Here is a 22,905-nt window from a genome sequence, read left to right on the forward strand (position 1 = left end):
AAAATGGTGCTGGTTAGTGCCGGAGGATCAAGCCCCGCCCCCTCGACGGCGGGCTTCGGTCCCGCTCATTTATTTATTTATTTAATAATATACTGCCTCCGCAGTATCTATGAATGCTGCCAGTTTCATTTGAGGTGATTATTGCTGCCCTGCACCCATGCTGTGCCTTGTGTGTGTGTGGGAGCAATGGCGCGCAGCGCGACCGCTGCGCGGTACCTCAGTGAAGATCTGAAGTCTTCTGCCGCCTTTGAAGTCTTCTTTCTTCATATACTCACCCGGCTTCTATCTTCCGGCTCTGTGAGGAGGACGGCGGCGCGGCTCTGGGACGAACAGCAAGGACGACACCTCTGTTCCGACCCTCTGGAGCTAATGGTGTCCAGTAGCCTAAGAAGCCGAGCCTATCAGTAAAGTAGGTCTGCTTCTCTCCCCTCAGTCCCACGAAGCAGGGAGCCTGTTGCCAGCAGTGCTCCCTGAAAATAAAAAACCTAACAAAAGTCTTTTCACAGAAACTCAGTAGAGCTCCCCTGCAGTGCATCCAGTCTCCTCTGGGCACAGGATCTAACTGAGGTCTGGAGGAGGGGCATAGAGGGAGGAGCCAGTGCACACCCATTCTAAAGTCTTACAGTGCCCATGTCTCCTGCGGAGCCGTTTATACCCCATGGTCCTTACAGAGTCCTCAGCATCCTCTAGGACGTTAGAGAAAAAGGTATCCAACCGGTCCAAATGACTGCATCCTACAAAAAATGCGTCACCAACCGTTGTGAGGGAACATAGCTCAAGAAGATAGACTTACCAGTGGTATCTGCCGAGATCAACTTAACAAAGCCATCCCCAAACCAGGTTACCCCTTCATAGGGAAGATCCTGCAGTATTTCTCGGAGTCAGCCTCAGCATTCCCTTGGTGAAACCACAACACCCTCCTAGGCGAGACGAGCATGGAATTTGCCCCGCGAACCCAAGAGTCCCATACCTCTAGTAGTCGCACAGCAGCATACTGCAATGTTCTAGATAAAACCCAACTGAAGGAATATCCCATCTCTTCCAAGGTAATTATATTGGATGACAAGGTAACCGACCATTTCTGAATACAAGCACTCCCCCATGCGTATGTAATGCAAATAACATCAAAGCATATAATTAAAATATCACTTAGTTTCCTGTATACGATCCGTTGTGACAGGGCCCCGCGCAGACCTGGGGTTGACTTTCACTTTATCCACTGCGGGAAAAGAATAAACACTCGGACTCCTCGTGAGGATTCAAGACCATCTTGTCACGGCTGACCTAGAGCTTTATCAACAGAGCGACCAGCACATGAGAAGGAATAACTTTACTTCAGCATTCACAATAAATTGTAATACGAATATACACATTTAAATACACACATATATCTATTGTAACACTGTAGGGGTGCAAGGCGCCTTTTCCTGGGGAATATGGCAGCACGCAGCAGCTGAGGAACAACACAAGTCCAGTTTCTGGTACAACTGACCCCGGCCAGTTTTATTGAAACAGAAAACAAAACAAACCCCAAAATAAAAATACCTTGCCTGTCCGGCACTAACTAAACATAAGATATTCCTAACTGTCACTAAACAAAACACAGAGTTCTTTAGTACATACTGTATAGCTTACTTGCATCAGAAAGCGTGTCTCTCACACACAGATCCTGCAGCCTTCCCAGGCAGTCTGCCCCTACTAATCAGGCTAGCAGCCCTATAACACACTTACACAGCTGAAACCCTGATTAGCCCTCTGTGAGGCCAAAGACCCGAACTGGGCCCAATGTCTAGAACTCTCCTTATCTCTCTCTTAGAGCCTATACCCAGCTTTTACAGCAAACTGAAAAGGTTCTGACAAAACCAAAAGCATTTTTCCTAGAAGTTAACACTTTTTAAAACATGTAAGACAAGAACCTGGGACAAACATACCTGCCCTCAAACACTATCCCAGTGTTCTTGTCACATATCCCCCTCCCCTGTTTCGACCTAGGGGCCGGAACACTTGTAGCCCCCAAACAGAAGATGCGAGACAATGCATCTGCGTTGGCCAATTGTGTTCCCGGTCTATGTTCAACAGTAAACTTAAAATCCTGCAACGCTAGAAACCATCTAGTTACCCGAGCATTCTTGCCTCTATTTACATACATCCATTTTAAAGGGGCATGATCCGTCACTAGTCTGAATTGTCTACCCAAGAGGTAATATCTCAAGGTATCTAGTGCCCACTTAATGGCCAAAGCCTCCTTTTCCACAATGGCATACCTTTTTTCATGCTCATTGAGTTTCCTACTCAAATAAATGATAGGGTGTTCGTCCCCATCTCTGGTTTGGGACAGCACAGCACCTATCCCTACCTCTGAGGCATCTGTCTGTACCACAAATTCTTTTGAAAAATCTGGTGTTATCAACACCGGTTGTGAACACAAAGCCACTTTTAACGCTTGGAACGCCTTTTCTGCATCAGGGTTCCATTTCACCACATTTGACTGCTTCCCTTTGGTAAGGTCTGACAACGGCACCGCTGTGGTCGCAAAATTGGGAATAAACCGTCTATAGTACCCAGTAATTCCCAAAAAAGCCCTAACCTGTTTTTTATTCACTGGACGAGGCCAGTTTTGAATAGCATCAACTTTATTCAATTGGGGCCTAATCAGACCTCTGCCTATGGTGAAGCCCAAGTATTTGACCTCCTCCATTGCGAGGCAGCACTTCTTTGGGTTAGCAGTTAACCTTGCCTCTCTGATTGAGTCCAGTACTGCTTGTACTTTAACCAAATGGGACCCCCAGTCTTTACTGTGAATTACCACATCATCCAAATAGGCAGCTGCATATTTTCTATGGGGCCTCAAAATTTTATCCATCGCCCGTTGAAAGGTTGCTGGAGCCCCATGCAACCCAAAGGGTAACATCTTATACTGGTACAGCCCCTCCGGAACCGAAAAGGCTGTTTTTTCTTTGGCGCTATCAGATAAAGGTATTTGCCAGTAACCTTTGGTCAGGTCCAATGTGGTGAGAAACCTGGCTGTTCCCAGCCTTTCTACAAGCTCGTCCACACGGGGCATGGGGTATGCGTCAAACTTGGACACCTCATTTAACTTACGAAAGTCATTACAGAAGCGTATGCTACCGTCGGGCTTCGGGATGAGCACTATGGGACTGGACCACTCACTGTTAGACTCCTCTATGACTCCAAGTTCTAACATGGTTTTAACTTCTTTAGAAATAGCTTCTCGCTGAGCTTCAGGAATCCTATATGGCTTTAAATGAACCCTGACCCCTGGTTCTGTGACAATGTCATGTTTTATTATGGTCGTTCGGCCAGGCAGCTCTGAAAATACCTCCCTATTTTGGATAAGAAATTCTTTAACCTGATTGTTCTGATCAGCTGATAATGTCTCTGACACCTTCACTGCGGGAAGCAACCGGGGTGAAGACACCGAAGGGCAAGGCTCCGCTGACAGAGACAACCTATCTTTCCAGGGTTTGATTAAGTTAACATGGTAGATCTGTTCGGGTTTTCTCTTTCCCGGCTGGTATACTTTGTAATTAACGTCATTCACTTTTTCCCTAATCTCAAATGGACCCTGCCATTTAGCTAGGAATTTGCTTTCCACAGTGGGTACCAAAACAAGAACTCTATCTCCAGGAGCAAATTCCCGTATCTTGGCACTCCGGTTATAGACCCTCTGTTGAGCACTTTGGGCCTGTTCCATGTGCTCTCTGACAACAGGTACCACGGCTGCAATCCTATCCTGCATTTGTGTTACATGCTCAATAACGCTTCTATAAGGAGTGGGCTGTCCTTCCCACGTCTCTTTGGCAATATCCAACAGCCCTCTGGGGTGTCTACCATACAACAAATCAAATGGAGAAAACCCCGTAGAGGACTGAGGAACTTCTCTGATGGCCATTAACAAGTAGGGCAACAAACAATCCCAGTTTTTCCCATCTCTCTCAACAACCTTTTTTAACATACTTTTTAATGTTTTATTAAACCTTTCCACCAACCCGTCAGTTTGGGGATGGTAGATGGACGTCCTGAGGTGAGTGACCTTAAATAACTTGCACAATTCTTTCATGATCCTTGACATAAATGGAGTACCTTGGTCAGTCAAAATTTCTTTTGGTATTCCCACTCTACTAAATACCTGCACCAGCTCCCTAGCTATCGCCTTGGTTGTGATAGTGCGTAAAGGGACAGCCTCAGGATATCGAGTGGCATAGTCCATAATTACCAGGATATACTGATGGCCCCGAGCAGACTTTAACAAGGGCCCCACGAGATCCATGGCTATTCTGTCAAACGGGACCTCTATAATAGGCATGGGAACTAGTGGGCTCCTGAAATGGGGTCTAGGGGCATGATACTGGCATTCAGGACAGGAAGAACAATATTCAGACACTTCTTTATAAACCCCTGGCCAAAAGAACCTTTGTAAAACTCTTTCAGTGGTTTTTTCTGCCCCTAAATGTCCTGCGGTAACGTGACTATGAGCTAAATCTAGTACCGTTCTCCGATAAGGCTGGGGAACTACCAACTGTTCCACCACATCCTCACCCCTTTTGACAATGTGGTACAAGAGCTCATTACAGATGGCCATGTGGGGATACGTAACCCTGTCACCTGGTACCACAGGTTCCCCATTAACAATCTTAACATTCTCTCTAGCCTTTATTAAGGTAGGATCCTTTAACTGTTCAGACGCAAACAGATCCTTCTTTACCTCCAGGTCAGGCACGCTTTCAGTTCTAACTACTATGTCTCTGTTCCCAGCAAGAGGGTCCTCACTGGACTCCCCATCTGTCACTTCCCCAGCCAAACTAGCAAAAGGCAAAGGGCCAGAAAGTTCCGAAGACCCACGTACATCCATAAAATCACCGGTATTATCAACTGGCTTTTTACTTCTCACATCTGTAGATAACCGTGATTCCCACAGTTTCCAAAAATGAGGAAAATCCCTCCCTATTATGGCCTCATGCACCAAGTTAGGGACCAGTCCCACTTTAACCATTGCTGACCCACAACAAGTTTCTATATTCACCTCAGCAGTGGCATAATGTTGGGTATCCCCATGTATGCAAGTTACCCCAATAGGTATTTGCTGGACCTTTAAGGGGTTCACTAACCCAGCTTTCACGAGGGTAACTAAACTTCCTGAATCTAGCAAGGCCTCTACCCGGTTACCCTCTAAGAACACATCACACATTTGTTTTTCCAGCTCAGGTGAAGGTACCACAGTACAGGCTAACCTAGCAAAGAAAGACATTCTGCGACATTCAAAGGCAGCATCACATTGCATGGGTTCTTGCGTGACTGGGCAATTGGCAATAACATGACCTGGCATACCACACCTAAAACATTTAACCACACGATTATCAACCCGTTTGGGCAGCATAGACCGTTCTAGCCCCATTGGCCTGTTTCCAGGGCAAGTGTTTACAGTCTCTCCAGCCTTGCGTTCTCTTAACCGCCCAGCAACGTTTTCCCACGGAACAGTCTTACCAGTCTTTACTGAAGGGCGCTGTCGAGGATCTATGGGTTGCTGGGTGGTCATCAGTAGTTCCTCTGCTGCCAAATACCTCTCTACCATGTCCACTAATTGGTCAGCAGTACCCGGGTTTCCATGGCTCACCCACTTGCGCAGGACCATGGGCAAAGATCTCAAGTAGCGGTCCATGACGACTCTTTCCACCATCTGGGGACCAGTTAATGTCTCTGGCTGTAGCCATTTTTTTGTTAGCTGAATAAGGTCGTGCATCTGGGAGCGCGGAGGCTTCTCCATGGCGTACAGCCAACGGTGCACCCGTTGTGCTCGTACTGACAGCGTGACTCCCAGGCGGGTCAGGATCTCAGTCTTTAGTTTATCATAGTCCCGAGCCTCAGCAGGGCTTAAATCAAAGTAAGCTTTTTGGGGCTCACCTGACAGGAAAGGTGCCAGCAGACTGGCCCACTGTGCTTTCGGCCAGTTCTCACGCTCGGCAGTCCTTTCAAACGTGGTCAGATAGGCCTCCACATCATCAGCCTCTGTCATTTTCTGCAGGAAGTGACTGGCCCGTATAGAACTAGAGCTGGTTGGAGCACTGACGGCCACATCTCCAACCCGAGCTGCAAGTCTCTGCACCACTTCTGCTAAGGCCTCTCTATCCTGACGCTGTTGCCTGTAAAGTTCATCAACAACTGCCTGCTGTTGTCTCTTATTTTCCTCCATTGCCACCTGCTGCTGTCTTATATTTTCCTCCATTGCCACCTGCTGCTGTCTGTTGGCCTCCTGCTGTAGTCTCCAATTTTCCTCCATTGCCACCTGCTGTTGTCTCCTATTTTCCTCCATTGCCACCTGCTGCTGTCGGTTGGCCTCCTGCTGAGCCGCTGTAGCTTGCAGCAAGGCTTTAAGCAGATCCTCCATGTCGACAGATTTTTCAGGCGGCTTTGTAGCTACTTTCACCCAGGACATATATCAAACCCTCAGGGGTGAGTCTCAGTAACTTCACACTGGGCTGTATCTGCATAAACCACCGTTTTCTGCAGGCCTCACAAAGCTGCTGCTTTCACTTATGCGCAGAACGGTGTGCTCGCATTCTCCACCAAGTTGTAACACTGTAGGGGTGCAAGGCGCCTTTTCCTGGGGAATATGGCAGCACGCAGCAGCTGAGGAACAACACAAGTCCAGTTTCTGGTACAACTGACCCCGGCCAGTTTTATTGAAACAGAAAACAAAACAAACCCCAAAATAAAAATACCTTGCCTGTCCGGCACTAACTAAACATAAGATATTCCTAACTGTCACTAAACAAAACACAGAGTTCTTTAGTACATACTGTATAGCTTACTTGCATCAGAAAGCGTGTCTCTCACACACAGATCCTGCAGCCTTCCCAGGCAGTCTGCCCCTACTAATCAGGCTAGCAGCCCTATAACACACTTACACAGCTGAAACCCTGATTAGCCCTCTGTGAGGCCAAAGACCCAAACTGGGCCCAATGTCTAGAACTCTCCTTATCTCTCTCTTAGAGCCTATACCCAGCTTTTACAGCAAACTGAAAAGGTTCTGACAAAACCAAAAGCATTTTTCCTAGAAGTTAACACTTTTTAAAACATGTAAGACAAGAACCTGGGACAAACATACCTGCCCTCAAACACTATCCCAGTGTTCTTGTCACACTATATATACATCTCATTCATATATATATATATATATATATATATATATATATATATTTTGTCAGGAACAGCAGTGTCCCTAGTGACATTAATCTGTTCTGAATATGCATGAACATGTACTGAATGCCAATGTTGTGGATCTAATCAGGAAACATTATAGCCGACATAAGACACAGTATTCGTGTCGACAACAGGGAGTAGTAACTGGGCAAAATAACATTTTATTTTTGCGACCCCGAGGCGTCTGAGGGAAATATATACATAATTTTACTATCACGCCCCCACAAATACTACCACGTCTGTGCTCGAGCTACAACTCAATGCAACCGTACCATACATATATATATATATATATATATATATATACACAGGTATAGCTTTTTTACATAATTTTACACCCAGTCATAATAGTTGGTGCCGACAGGGTCACCCACATACGTCTGTGTCTCCCATACAGTGTTTACTTTGGAAAGGCTTACAACTACTGACATGCTGACACTTAATCTCATGAATTAAGTACCATCAGGAGTCGGCAAAGCCGACAGAGGGATTCCCATAGCTGTTTGTGGCAGAGCACTCACACATGTCGACACACGTGTACTAAACACCCACCGACATTGCTAAAATGGGTAGATTCCAGTATCTGACAGAGAAAACACAGAAACTTTTACCAACTCATTTTACACGCGCTCATTATATATATATATATATATATATATATATATATATATAGTGCTTCATGGTTGAACCTATATTGCACTAAACAACTGTGCCCCCCCCTCATTTTACACTGTTAGCTGTTCAACAGTGTTTTGGCGGGCCCAGCATCTCTGTGAGGAGAAAATGGCGCTGTAGAGAGTTGTGAGGGCTAAGCCACGCCCCCTTCTCTGCACGCTTCAGTCCCGTTAGTTTTTCACCCTTTTATACTGGCAGGGGTCAGTATACAGTGCCTACACACTGTATACCACTTTGCCAGGAAATATATATGAGGTATACTGCTGCCCAGTGCGCCCCCCCATGCGCCCTGCACCCTTGTAGTGCCGCTTGTGTGTGGGAGCAATGGCGCGCAGCGCGACCGCAGCGCGGTACCTCCGAAACTCTGAAGTCTTCTGCCGTCACTGAAGTCTTCTGTTCTCCTTTACTCACCCGGCTTCTTTCTTCTGGCTCTGAGAGGGGGGTGACGGCGCGGCTCCGGGAACGAGCAGCTAGGCGAACCAAGTGATCAGACCCTCTGGAGCTAATGGTGTCCAGTAGCCAAAGAAGCAGGGCCTTGAAACTCACAGAAGTAGGTCTGCTTCTCTCCCCTCAGTCCCACGATGCAAGGAGCCTGTTGCCAGCAGGTCTCCCTGAAAATAACAAACCTAACATAGGGGCAGATGTATTAACCTGGAGAAGACATAAGGAAGTGATAAACCAGTGATATGTGCAAGGTGATAAAGGTACCAGCCAATCAGCTCCAATATGTAAATTAACAGTTAGGTTCTGATTGGCTGGTGCCTTTATCACCTTGCACATATTACTGGTTTATCACTTCCTTATGCCTTCTCCAGGTTAATACATCTGCCCCATAAAGTCTTTTAAGAGAAACTCAGGAGAGCTCCCCTAGTGTGTGTCCAGTCTCTCTGGGCACAGAGTCTAACTGGAGTATGGAGGAGGGGCATAGAAGGAGGAGCCAGTTCACACCCATTCAAAGTCTTATAGTGTTCCCATGTCTCCTGCGGATGCCGTCTATACCTTATGGTCCTTTTGGAGTCCCCAGCATCATCTAGGACGTAGGAGAAAATATATATCTTTTGGCCAGTGTTGTACTCCAGTAATCATGCTGCCCAGGGTGCCCCCCCGCGCCCTGCACCCTGCAAGTGACGTCTGAAGTGTGTGTGGGAGCATGGCGCGCAGTTCGACCGCTGCGCAGTACCTCATTACTGAAGTCTTCTGCCGTCACTGAAGTCTTCTGATCTTCTTTATACTCACCCGGCTTCTTTCTTCTGGCTTCTGTGAGGGGGTTGACGGCGCGGCTTCGGGAACAAGCACCAAGTGATCGAACCCTCTGGAGCTAATGGTGTCCAGTAGCCTAAGAAGCAGGGCCTTTGAACTCAGAAGAAGTAGGTCTGCTTCTCTCCCCTCACTCCCACGAAGCAGGGAGCCTGTAGCCAGCAGGTCTCCCTGAAAATAAAAAACCTAACAAAGTATTTTCAGAGAAACTCAGGAGAGCTCCCCTAGTGTGTGTCCAGTCTTTCTGGGCACAGAATCTAACTAACTGAGGTCTGGAGGAGGGCATAGTGGGAGGAGCCAGTTCACACCCATTCAAAGTCTTATAGTGTGCCCATGTCTCCTGCGGATCCCGTCTAAACCCCATGGTCCTTTTGGAGTCCCCAGCATCCTCTAGGACGTAACAGAAAAATGTATATGCTATTAAAGTACAAGATGTGTTATAATAGCACAATGGGTGGTCATTCCGAGTTGATCGTAGCTGTGCTAAATTTAGAACAGCTACGATCATGTTCCCAGACATGCGGGGGGACGCCCAGCACAGAGCTAGTCCGCCACGCATGTCTGTCCGGCATCACTCCACACAAGTACAAAAGCATCGTACAGCGGCGATGCTTTTGTACTTGTTGAGTAACTCCCGGCCAGCGCAGCTCCTGTGGCTGGCCGGGAGGTGCTCGTCGCTGCCCCTGGTCACAGCGGCTGTGTGTGACGTTACGCAGCCGCTGCGGCCCGCCCCCCGCACGGTCCGGCCACGACTGTGTTGGCCGGACCACACCCCCAAAACGGCGGCTAAACGCCACCGTGCCGCCCAGCGACCGCCTCTGCCTGTCAATCAGGCAGAGGCGATTGCTAGGAAATTACGGCCTTCGGCCGTCCGGCATGCGCTGGCACACTGCGGTGCCAGCGCATGCGCAGTTCCGACCCGATCGCTGTGCTGCGAACAACTGCAGCGAGCGATCGGGTCGGAATGACCCCCAATATGTATTTGTATGAAATATATAATGCAATACATACAGTAGAAATAAAAAATATCTAAGAAACTAACAGCAGAATGAGATAAATGATGAAACAAAGAAACAGGCCAGATTAACCACCATACTGTACATGGCACAGTTATTAAACAGCATCTGATTTATCATGAAAAATCATGAGTTGTCCTTCGCGTTAAGGACAGAAAACATAGGTGTGCACTGAGCTGACTTACATACCTAGGAATAATAAATGTGTCTTATCTCTCATTCATCTATAGAATGGAGCGAACACACCATATATGCTACAATCACTACAACTTTTGAATGCTGAAGTATATTAATCACATATGTCTATATATAGTGACCTTTATTGTTTGCTTAATTAATAGGAAACATAATTTAAAACATATACCTATAAATATGCAATGCTAAAATAGTGTAGTATAATAATAATAATAATAATAGATACAAATTAATACATTTATTAAACAGATTATTTATTGATAGCTAGTTATATAAACAGAAAAGATAGATAGATAGATAGATAGATAGATAGATAGATAGATAGATAGATAGATAGATAGATAGATTTTTTGTTATGTTTTTATCTATTATTCAATAGCACTCATAAAATAAAATTACTATATAAAATACAGGCTCCGGATTTTATTTGCTTGTAAACATACACGACTTCGCATAACACATACTGCACATTGGGGGTAATTCCAAGTTGATCGCAGCAGGAAATTTTTTAGCAGTTGGGCAAAACCATGTGCACTACAGGGGGGGCAGATATAACTTGGAATTACCCCCATAAATCATAAACCCACACTACTGTATATACTATAGGGCTTTTCTACACCAGGCATGTTGATCCTGTGACAGTGGTGATGGACCTTGGGGCACAACTGTCTATGGTGTAGGAAAGGATCCCAGTTACCCACAGAGAGAATGACACATACATTACCCGTAACTTTCCCAGCAGCGGGTCATGCCTCTTCCGGGCGCCAGGGTGCTGTGCCAGCTTGGTGTGGGGTGTAGTGTAGGGCTGATCACAATGCAGGATGTGGGGAGGAAGAAATCCCAAACTGCAGGTGCAGGTTTCCCTAAAGTAGGACGTTGCCTGGGTGGGGAGCGCCGAGCGCCGAGCACACTACGGGGGAAGCAGCCGCCTCAGTCACTGCCATAAGAGGCAATATGGGGATCCGTTACTCAGCAGCTGCGATCTCAGCTCTCCAGGTGTAGTGTAAGTGTGAGTGAGGCCACACACTTGTCGCTGCTACAGCCAATGTCACATCCGAAACAACCAATGAGGTGTAATCCTGTGTATGTGGGAGATGCTGCACAGAAGTGACCTCCCTAGCAGCTGCTGCTGTACTCGGAATAACTACCTATCGGGCATCGTCCCCTGCCCAGTGTGTCTGACAATGTGCCAGCAGCAGCCAGGAGGCACAGGGCAGGTACAGTGAGTGTCTCTGCCGGGGAAGAGTCATGGTGCCGCCAAGAGAAAGTGAAATAAACGCTGTAACTGCTAAGCGGGCTGTGGGGGCTGCTCCAGTGCAGAGGGAAGAGAGAGAATGTATCGGGGATGTGCCAGGGAGGAGATGACAGAGTCACAGGCAGCTACTAGCAGTACTGATCCGTTTTCACTCCCTCTCCCACACACTGGCACATACTACAGTCACACATAACCCCGTATAGCAGCTGCTGAACCAAGGAGAGAGGGTTCCCCCTGCCCCCAGCGGTGCAGTACTGCAGCCTACTCTCTTACCTGGAAGAGATCTCACACACGGTATCCGGACTCCAGGTCGACAGCACAAAGGTCGACGCCAATTGGTCGACACACCTTAGGTCGACATGGACAAAAGGTCGACAGGAACAAGGTCGACATGGAAAAAGGTCGACATGAGTTTTTCACGATTTTTTTCTTTTTTTGAACCTTTTCATACTTAACGATCCACGTGGACTACGATTGAAACGGTAAAGTGTGCCGAGCGAAGCGGTAGCGGAGCGAAGGCACCATGCCCGAAGCATGGCGAGCGAAGCGGTGCACTAATTGGGGTTCCCGGTCACTCTACGAAGAAAACGACACCAAAAAGCATAAAAAAACTCATGTCGACCTTTTTCCATGTCGACCTAAGGTGTGTCGACCAATTGGCGTCGACCTAAAGTGTGTCGACCTTTGTGCTGTCGACCCTGAGTCCCAGACCCCTCACACACACGCGTCCCTTAAACCACTTTACAGTGTTTCACATTCTAATGATTCTGATTAGCTTGTCAAGATCCGCCGCCGAGCTGCCCGACGGCGCGGGAGGGGGTGGAGGAGTGAAGTTTCTTCACTCCCCCAGTCACCCGGCTCCATTGAAGTGCAGGCAAATATGGACGAGATCATCCATATTGGCCTACATGTACAGCCGACAGGGCACCAGCGATGAACGAGCGCAGGGCTGCGCATCGTTCATCGCTGGTGACTCCACACTCAAAGATATGAACGTTGTCCCTCATTCCGAGTTGATCGCTAGCTGCTTTCGGTCGCAGTGCAGCGAATAGGTAAAAAAACGGCATTTCTGAGCATGCATATGCTGCCCAGTGCGCACGCGCGACGTACTTTCACAAAAGACTATGCAGTTTCACACAAGGTCTAGCAACGCTTTTCAGTTGCACTGCTGGCCGCAGAGTGATTGACAGGAAGTGGGTGTTTCTGGGAGGTAACTGACCGTTTTCGGGGAGTGAGTGAAAAAACGCAGGCACATCGGATAAAAACGCAAGAGTGGCTGGGGAAAAGGAGGCGTGGCTGGCCAAACGCAGGGGCGTGTTTGTGACATCAAAATAGGAATTAAACAGACTTAAGTGATCGCTAGCTAGGAGTAGGTCTCGAGCTACTCTGAAACTGCACAATCTTTTTTTGTAGCAATGCTGCGATCCTTTCGTTCGCACTTCTGCTAAGCTAAGATACATTCCCAGAGGGCGGCGGCCTAGCGTTTGCACTGCTGCTAAAAGCAGCTAGCGAGCGATCAACTCGGAATGAGGGCCGTTATCTCGTTCAAAAATGAACGAGATTGTTCATATCTTTGAGGAATATCGGCCAGCGTGTAGGGCCTATTAGGGTATGCTTGTTGGGCTATGATTTTGTATGTGTTTATGGTGTTCACAATATATCACGACCGTAGGCCAGGAAGCTAACTGCTGCTTCTCTGTCCAATATTTTTATTTTCACATCATCATGGTACAATACTCACTTATTGGAATCTGTTTATAAATAAATGCCTAGAGAGGTGGGATGCATTACGCGATGCATCCCGGCACTCATAGCATGCATAGGCGGATCCAGGAGGAGGAGCACTCGGGCCCGTGCCCCCCTGTCGTAACAGCAAGTCCATGTGGTAACGAATGGGGAGGCTGAAGCTGCAGATCCAGCCTCCCCCTGCTCACACCTCCACCTACCTCCCCCACTGCCAGCCGGCCAGAGTCCAGCCCAGGCGCGGGGTTCAAATGTCAGCATCGAGTAAGACTGTTGATTATGATGGTGCAGAAGGCTTCATTAGCCCTCACTGCACCTCACAGTTTCCCAGTGCTTCCTCCTCCACTTCCTTTACCAACATGCTAAGTGCAGTCACGCTCAGCCTCAGCTTTGAGAAGATGGCCCGCGTGACTGTGACAGGGCTGTCCTGCAGATGTCTTATGCTGCTTGTTGGAGATCCAGCTGGCTGCTTCTGCTTATCCAATTATGGGCAGTTCGTGTCCAGCAGTCTGAGTCTCAGTGCAGTGCCCAAAACAAGGTATGCTGCACCTGTCAGCACCAACTAAAAACTTTTATAATTATATTGTGCTGGGGGGCATTCCTGGCTCTCATAACTAATGGAACAGGCGACCAACATTTCAAGGCCCAATCAGCCTTTTCATCAAAGTGAAACATTGGCTGTAGGAGAGCATCCTGGTTTATTGCCAATCATTACCTGATGGCGTATTATGTGAGGCTACGCCCCCTGTGATACCACTCCCCTTCTCTGGGAGCACAAGTGCCTTAGGTGCATGCAAATATAACTTACCGTTCCCCTATCATGGTGCCCCCCACCCCCTTCATTTTCCTCTGGATCCGCCCCTGGTTGCAGGCATATCTGCATTTGTTAATGCTGCATGCATGAATACTTCAGCAAAAGACAGCTCTCCCGATGAGAGCTGCCTTTGCAGTGTCTGTGTGGGGGCTTCCAGGCTTAGGACCTGGGAGTCCATCTGCGCATGCGTCAAGTGACCCATGCGTTGCGGGGGTGCAGGGAGGGAGGATCCCTCTCAGGGGGAACATGGAAAGAAGCCCATAGGCATCTATAAAGTCTCACCGCATCCATGCTCCAGAATGTATCGCATTCCGGAGCTTGGTGTATATGCAGTAAGTGGTCAAATCTCCGAAAACTGCATTTCAGAGGTTTGGCTGCATTATTAGCATTGCTTCATCCTGCCCTCAATGCTATGTAGGTGTGATATCAGCACGGAGAATCACATTGCAGTATGTGATTATTATACCAGGATGTAACAATCAGTGTGATTGCGGAACTTGTGCGCATGCTCAGTCCACTGACCATACATGTGAGGTGGCCATTGCCAAAGAGGTTTCCAAAGGAACCCTCTGTTGGCTGCTTTTGTGATCTGTAGCCCATAGGCTACAAAAGGGCTGATGGCAGTAGACGCAGGGGCCAAACTAGGTAAAAACCTATAGAGGTTGCTCCTCCAGTCAGAAAAGGAGGGATTGCAGCAGGTATCAAAGCTCTGGATTGGGTCCCACCCCTATGGGAGAGATCGGAATTGCTTTCAAACTATTCAAAATTCATCTCCATGTTCAGAAAAATATTTGACTGGGGTTCAGTATACATTTTGTCCATTGCCTTGTCCTAATATTACTTCCACCACAACTATGGAAGAACCCATGCAAATCAAGCACTCTCGCTTAACTCCAAAGGAGTGTCAACGATGCCGTCAAGAAAATCTCTGCATGTATTGCGGTGAATGACGTCATCTTGTGGCATATTGTTGCCATCGCCTAGGAAACTTCCGATCCTAATCAGTCCAGAAGCAGCTACATTAGGAGTCATGTCTTCACAGAGTATCCTAGTCCTTTTGGATTCTGCTGCAGCAGGAAATGCTATTACTACTAGTTTTGTCGAGGAACATCGACTCTCAACCCAGCCTTTATTACAGTCTGTTTGCTTCTCTGTAGTCATTGATAGTCATATCACAAAATGTATAATAACCCATCATACCTTGCCTCATAAGCTTCAGGTGGGGGTTCTTCATCTAGAAGAAATAGAATACTTGATTATACCTAAATCCTCTCATTTTATTATGTTAGAGGTTCCTTGGATACAGAGCAGTAGCGGCTCTTGCAACGGGCAAGCAGGACTTTTGCCCGGGGCGCCGCTGTCCCAGGGGCGCTGCCGCCATGGCAAGAGCTGCTACTAACTAGGATGGCGGCGGCGGGTTTGAAAAGGTCCTCTCCGCGAAGGGAATCTAGACGCGCAGTGAGGTAGCGTCTAGATTCCCTTCGCGGAGAGGACCTTTCTGTGCAGCGCTATGGGAGAGACGTCATGACGTCTCTCCCATAGATCAGAGGAGTGGCGCTGGCGGCGGAGACAGTGCCGTGGTCGGGAACAGGAACGGGGCTGGTAAGTATTTTTTATACAACTAATGGGGGCACAGCTGCAGGGGGCACAACTAATGGGGGCACAGCTGCAGGTGCACAGCTGCAGGGGGCACAGCTGCAGGGGCACAACTGCAGGGGGCACAACTATTGGGGCCACAACTAATGGGGGCACAGCTGCAGGGGGCACAACTAATGGGGGCACAGCTGCAGGGGGCACAACTAATTGGGGGCACAGCTGCAGGGGGCACAACTAATGGGGGCACAGCTGCAGGGGACACACTACGAGGGGCACAACTACTGGGGGCACAACTGCAGGGGGCACACTAAGGGGGGCACAACTACTGGGGCCACAACTAATGGGGGCACAGCTGCAGGGGCCACAACTAATGGGGGCATAGCTGCAGGGGGCACAACTATTGGGGCCACAACTTATGGGGGCACAGCTGCAGGGGGCACAACTAATGGGGGCACAGCTGCAGGGGGCACAACTACTGGGGCCACAACTAATGGGGGCACAGCAGCTACTGGGGGCACAACAGCTACTGGGGGCACAGCTGCAGGGGGCACCACAGCTGCAGGGGGCACAACACAGTGACTGTTGGCACAGCTCTACAGGGTGCCCAACGCTACAGGGGGCAAAACTACAGGGAGCAAAACTGACCACGCCCCTTTCCTATGAAGCCACGGCCCCAATTTTTTGCGTGCGCCCTTGGCGCGCACTAACCCTATTTTGCCATCTTGGGGGTGGGGGGGCGCCAAAGGAAACCTTCGCCCCGGGCGCCACAAGGTCTAGAACCGGCCCTGATACAGAGACACTGCCCGCAAATCGATTGACTCTAGATGCAAATTCTTTCCTCTGTGCAATCTTGCTTCAAGTCTTGTCTACAATGAATATTTACTCTTCATACCTCCGAAATCACAAGGACCATCGAGATACTAACTCCTTATTTACAGTTTGTTGATGTCTTCAGCAAGCAGGGCGCTGATTCACTTCCGCCTCATCGGGAGCAGGACTGTTCCATCCATTTAGTTCCTGGTAAAACACCACCTAATGGCAGGCTATACCCACTTTCAGTCCCTGAAACCAAGGCTACTGTATGTCAGAATATATTAAAGAGAACCTGGAGAAGGGCTTCATTTGCCCATCTACTTCCCCAGCTGGAGGGGTTCTTCTTCATTAAAATAAATATGTAAGGTGTGGACATGCAGAGATTATGGAGACCTAAATGAAATTTCAGTAAAAATTCGATGCCCCTACCACTTATCACAGAGGTATTTGATAGAGTCAAGGAAGCTACAATATTCACAAAACTCAATTTGAGAGGACCTTACAATCTAATCCGAATCTGGGCGGCGATGAGTGCAAAATGGCATTCAACACTAGGGATGGGCATTCTGAGTATTTAGTTATGTCCTTCGGCCTAAATACTGGCCCTGCTATTTTTCAGCATTTCGTAAATGAAATCTTTCGAGACCTACTGTACAAGTCAGCTGTGGTGTATCTTGATGATATTCTAATTTTCTCATAAAATGTGGACACTCATCGTCAATAGGTTAAAGAGTTCCTTCAGAGGCTATAATCAAATCAACTCTTTATTAAGATGGAGAAATGTCTTGCGTATATAATCTCTGGTGCTGGTCTCCAAATGGATCCCGAGAAGGTTCAGGTTCAGGAAAAGCAAAGGAATTTTCTGCACTAGGATATAAATAGTTATCTTATGGGGAGTCTGGGACTCAGTATTCGGGACAATTATGTCTCCATGTATTATCCAAATACCAAGTGCCACCCACCAATTATCAGAATACGACAAATTACAAACAAGAAAAAAGAATTGGTTTCATGTGGGTGCACACCATCCCCTTTATTATAATTACTGTTAAAATCAATTTTATTTGTTTAAAAACAGGTATCAACAAAATATACTTCAATTGGAGGCCTGTATGGCCAATAGATTATGTCATATATTTATTCTATCATGAGCCTGTAATAGGCTATTTGAGCGAAGTAGAGAAGTTAGAAAATAAGGTAAGTGAAGGAAATATATAGAAATGTGAATAAAGAATAAAAATATTATTTGTGTCACATCTCTTTATTTGTCTCTTTTATATATATGTATTACGAGTTCCCTTGTACGTGCTACCTATAAATGATCTGCACAAATTAGTGCTATATTGTATTGTAGATTGGAATTTAATGAAGCGTAGTCCACAGACTGCAGAGTAAGTATCTGGTTTATAACATAATGTAACACAGAGTAGTTACACTTGGCTAAATACCAGTTATTATGTATCAATGTAGTCCACTTCAATTATCTGACTCGTGGCTCAGAGATCTAGTCTCTGTTAGGTATAGACACATTCTATAACACTGAGCATTAGCCCTCAAATAAACATTAAGTATTATAGGAGTACACTGACGATATTAATTGTATCCGGGATTATAATCCTCACATAAACTTCCTTTTATATTAATATTTCTGATATTATTTTGTTCCCCTATTGATGACAAGAGTGTGTACATTGATTACCTACAACCGTCTCGTGGTGATAGTAATATAATCATACATAAATTCCTGTAATTCAGTAATTGCTATTCTCGGTAAAGCACATATTTAAGATGTATTTTGTCCAGTTTAAACTTCTGATTTGTTACAGTCCGCACCCATAAAGTTTATTATTCCAAAATACCTATTATGCTTAATATATTGTAAATAACTGTTATTGTGAATAAAGCATATGTAAAGAGTGTATGTTGTGCACTTTAGAACAGCGGGCGTCCCCGCTGTTACGGACCGTTAGAGTCAGATCTCCCGCACAATGATCTGATGCCGCACGGCTATTTCCACCGCTGTCTTGATTAAGATGGCAGTGAGGCACATGCGGTGTCAGTTGGCCATGACTCGTACTATCAGTAGCGGATCTTGCCACAGGCAAGCAGGACTTTTGCCCGGGGCGCCGCCTCCCGGAGGGCGCAGGGCGCCATCCGGAGGGTGCCGCACCAGGGCATGATCCATTGCTGCTGTGCCCCCCGCTGCCCGCTGCTGCTGTGAAGGGAAACTAGACGCGTACGCGTCTAGTTTCCCTTCGTGGACAGGTCCTTTACTGTGCGGTGCGCGATGACGTCATCGCGCACTGCACAGCATTTCAGTCTGTACAGGGCGCGTAAATGACCACGCCCCCTGTATGAAGCCACGCCCCCTATTGCCGCCCAGGGCGCACAGAGCCCCAGAACCGGCCCTGCATACTATGATTAGATATATAAAGCACTAGGGACGTGACCTATGTCCACCAATGCGCATTTTGCTCCAGTGTCGGGCTTCCTCAGGGCATAGTGATTTGCGCCTGCTATCCCTGATAGCTTTATAGGAGGAGATCACTCGTGAAAGTCCCGTACAAAACTCCCCTTCTCCAATTGGATTGTAGTGTGTGTTGAGGTGAATTAAAGTGCTAGTGAAAAAATGTGATAAAAATAAAAATGAGAGATACCATTTATTGTTTTTTTATATATTCATGTACAATAAGGCTGAATTAATATATTAAATATTATGATGTGAAGCATTGTGAAATTAACATAGGTGATGTGAAAAAATAAAAACGATAAATCAGAAAAAAGGGGATGTCAAGCAATATGTGAATAAAAAGTAAAAAATTAATCAGTGACAATTGTGTTATTTTGTGTGTGTTCTCCATATTTGTTATTAAATATTAAAGTGTTCTCCATATTTGTTACTAACCTTTACTCCTAATAAATCTTTTTCATTTTACTTATGAATGGTGGTTCAATACCATGTTCTATCCATGGTCCAAATCCCTCATGCAATCCAGAATATGCCTATAGGTGTGATTTAATTGTGTGCACAACCATGCACCAATGTCATGTACATAAGAGAAATTTTGGAATATTATCCATAATTATTCCTGGTTAAGTAAGTAACTATATGAAGCTCCCCTCTCTCCTGAGTTGGCATCATATCGTGAACATCCCATAGGGCTTTCCAAACTTAGAGCTATCCCTCAACTAGGTAAACATAGATACTGCTTCCCCTGATGTAGGTAAACATAGACATTGCTTCCCCTGATAATCAAGTCCCATGTAAGAATATTTTATTGAGTTTGGTAAGTGTAATAGTATGCCACTGTGGCCTTTGTCTATACACTCAAGGTCAAAATTCTCAATTTCTTCGAGCCTCTATAACATCTGTGTCCTTTCTACATGATGACCCTTAGGCCATATTATTGCAGGTGTTGTCATTACCTTTGGTATATTGAGTATCAATAAACGCGATTTGCACAGGTAAGTACTGGGTAAACATGGACACTATTTCCCCTGATAACATGAGTCCCTTGTAGAAAAGTTTCCATAAATTGGGTAAGTGTAATGATATGCCACTGTGACCTTTGTCTATACAACAAAGGTCAGAGTGCTCAATAATTTATTTGAGCCTCTATAGCATCTGTGTTCTTTGTATATTATGACCCTTAGGCCATATTATTGCAGGTGTTGTCATTACCTTTGGTATATTAAGTATCAATAAACAGGATTTGCACAGATAAGTACTGGGTAAACATGGACACTATTTCCCCTGATGACATGAGTCCCATGTAGAAGAGTTTCCATAAATTAGGTAAAAGTAATAGTAAGCCACTGTGACCTATGTTTGTTTATATAATGAAGGTCAGATTGCTCAATAATTTATTAAAGCCTCTATAGCATCTATATTTTTTCTACATAATGACTCTTAGCCCATAATATTACAGATGTTATCATTGCCTTTGGGATGTTAAACATCAATAAACAGGATTTACACAGGTAAGTACTAATATTGTAAGTGTTCATGAGCGAAACTGACCATATTTTTATGGATGGAGATGAAACCTCATTCCCACCTATCTGGATATACATGTCCCTTGTCCTCGTGATGGCTTCCCCATCTTGATCGACACAGGTACTGTAGTTTGTGAACTAGTTTTTAAAAAGAAATTCTTCCTCATCTGGATCAACATTCCACCCAATAAACTCCCAATTTCTCTTGGGAATGTATTTATGTTCAAGGTAAGTATTACGTTTTTGTTGTTTCATTTCCTAGGCAAGCACTGTAACATTCACTATTGTGTCTGTAACCTGGACCACCAATACCTCATAGGTTCACTATGGTAAGTATTAGGTCCATGATGCTGTTTAGTTAGATATTCAACCGGTAGAATACTATATATATATAATCTCCACTGTTGTCACCCATATTGTTATACATTTCCCTGTTTTCGATACTAATTCTGGTGTCTTATATAAAGGGGTATTTGTAGTATATAGTCGAATCACACTAATTAAAAAAAAAAGGGGAAATTGTGGCAGGTTCAGGCTATTCTCAATTGGACTAGAGTGTTTGAAGAAAAGAGAGAAGGAATTCTGTATTGTCGACGCACTGGAAGAAACTAATTCTAAAATATAACCTTTATTAGATATGTGTTAAAATATGATTAGGATTGAATCATTTTCCCAAACTACAGTGAAACATAGAATTAAAATCACAGACAAACAGGTAAGTGAATCTAAACAAAAAATTGAAAATTTGTGAATAAAGATTTTAAAAAGCGTGTCCACGTGTATTTATAAGTGTATCCTTATACTCGGGGTTACTATATTGGTATAAATACCATCAGCATTCCTACATCCATCCAATATTATACGACTACTATCAGTATCTATAGTGTCGATACATACATATAATGTCGACCACTATCAGTATCTATAGTGTCGGTATCCACTACTTTGAGTTCAGGGACTTGGGGATCATATATAATATATGAAATTTTCAAATAAAGGTTACTCTGTTTAATTAACAGTTGGGGTGACTATGGGTCATCTATAAATACATTCCCAGGTCTAATTCCCCCTGAAGTTAAATCTCCATGTATTAAGAGCCTCTCACACCGGCTATCAATAGAGTATCTATTTATGCATGGGGACACGTTGATTTAAGGGGTATAGCAATCCCTCCTTGCATCGAAAGCAACTGCCATATACAGTAATGTTATTCAATTATGTGATATCCAACTCTGTTACACAAATTTCGGAGATACTGCTTATGGCACAGCGTGTCCACGCGGTTTTTAGTGTTTAAGCTATGATGCAAATATATGAATTAATTTGACATGTTAGCTGATAGTTTAGTGATAGGAAAAATAAGCTACAGAAGACTAGCCACATACGCCGATGTCTGTGTGTCACACTAAATCTGTCTATATAGACTGTGATGATTGAAGACAGTCACAGTTATAGCACAGACTTCAGAGTGTGCATTTGTAGCTGTATATATTAAAGCACTGTGAATACCCAGGTGTCCTTTACACCACTGCAACATATTAGACAATAGTGTGGCTGTAAGAGAAATAGCATTAATTGTCACATTGCAACAATTGGTGACATTCAGGAGCATAGCAGCTGCATGCTCTGAATAAGATATATTAAATGTTATACATTGTAGCAAAGGAGTCAGTTATACCCAAATTTAACATATAAACACAGGTAGTAAGTAATTACTGGCCAAGTAGTCTGTGTCACTTTGGATCCTGTATTTGCAACTACACATATTAAAAGCACTGTGAATATTGAGGTGCTTTCACACTACTATAATATATACAGGCAATAGTGTGGCTGTAATTGAAACAGTATTATTATTACTGGCCAAGTAGTCTGTGTCACTTTGGATCCTGTATTTGCAACTGCACATATTAAAGCACTGTGAACATTGAGGCGCTTTCACACTACTATAATATATACAGGCAATAGTGTGGCTGTAAATTGAAACAGTATTATTTATCACATTGCAACAATTGGTAACATTCAGGAGCATAGCAGCTGCATGCTCTGAATAAGATACACTAAGTGTCATATACTGTAGCAAAGTAGTCAGTTATATCAACAGATAAACACAGTAACTTGAAGTAATCACTGTCTAAGCAGTGTGTAAGAAGCTCACAAATCCTATCAATGTATATTAAATTTATTATTATGCAATAACTATCAGCCAAAACAGATACCTTATATTCTGGGGAATATTGTAAATTTGAATATAAAATTCCATCCAATAACAAATACCTGAAATAAAATATATATTATTCTGAGTCCAATAAAATTGGGGTCCATTA

General features: G+C 45.3%; 1 protein-coding gene across 2 annotated transcripts in view; it reads right to left on the bottom strand.

The window, feature by feature from the left end:
• Positions 1-11,788, bottom strand: part of MID2 (midline 2) — a 907,753-nt gene extending 895,965 nt beyond the window's left edge. The window contains exon 1 of one of the 2 annotated variants that reach the window (XM_063937060.1): positions 11,089-11,788. The gene's annotated coding sequence lies outside the window, so the exon portion shown is untranslated. Of the gene's footprint in view, positions 1-11,083 lie in introns of both variants that reach the window. The other variant, XM_063937059.1, reaches the window with a different exon arrangement.
• Positions 11,789-22,905: the final 11,117 nt, after the last annotated feature.

The sequence above is a fragment of the Pseudophryne corroboree genome, chromosome 8, assembly GCF_028390025.1.
Source record: "Pseudophryne corroboree isolate aPseCor3 chromosome 8, aPseCor3.hap2, whole genome shotgun sequence".
NCBI lineage: Eukaryota > Metazoa > Chordata > Amphibia > Anura > Myobatrachidae > Pseudophryne > Pseudophryne corroboree.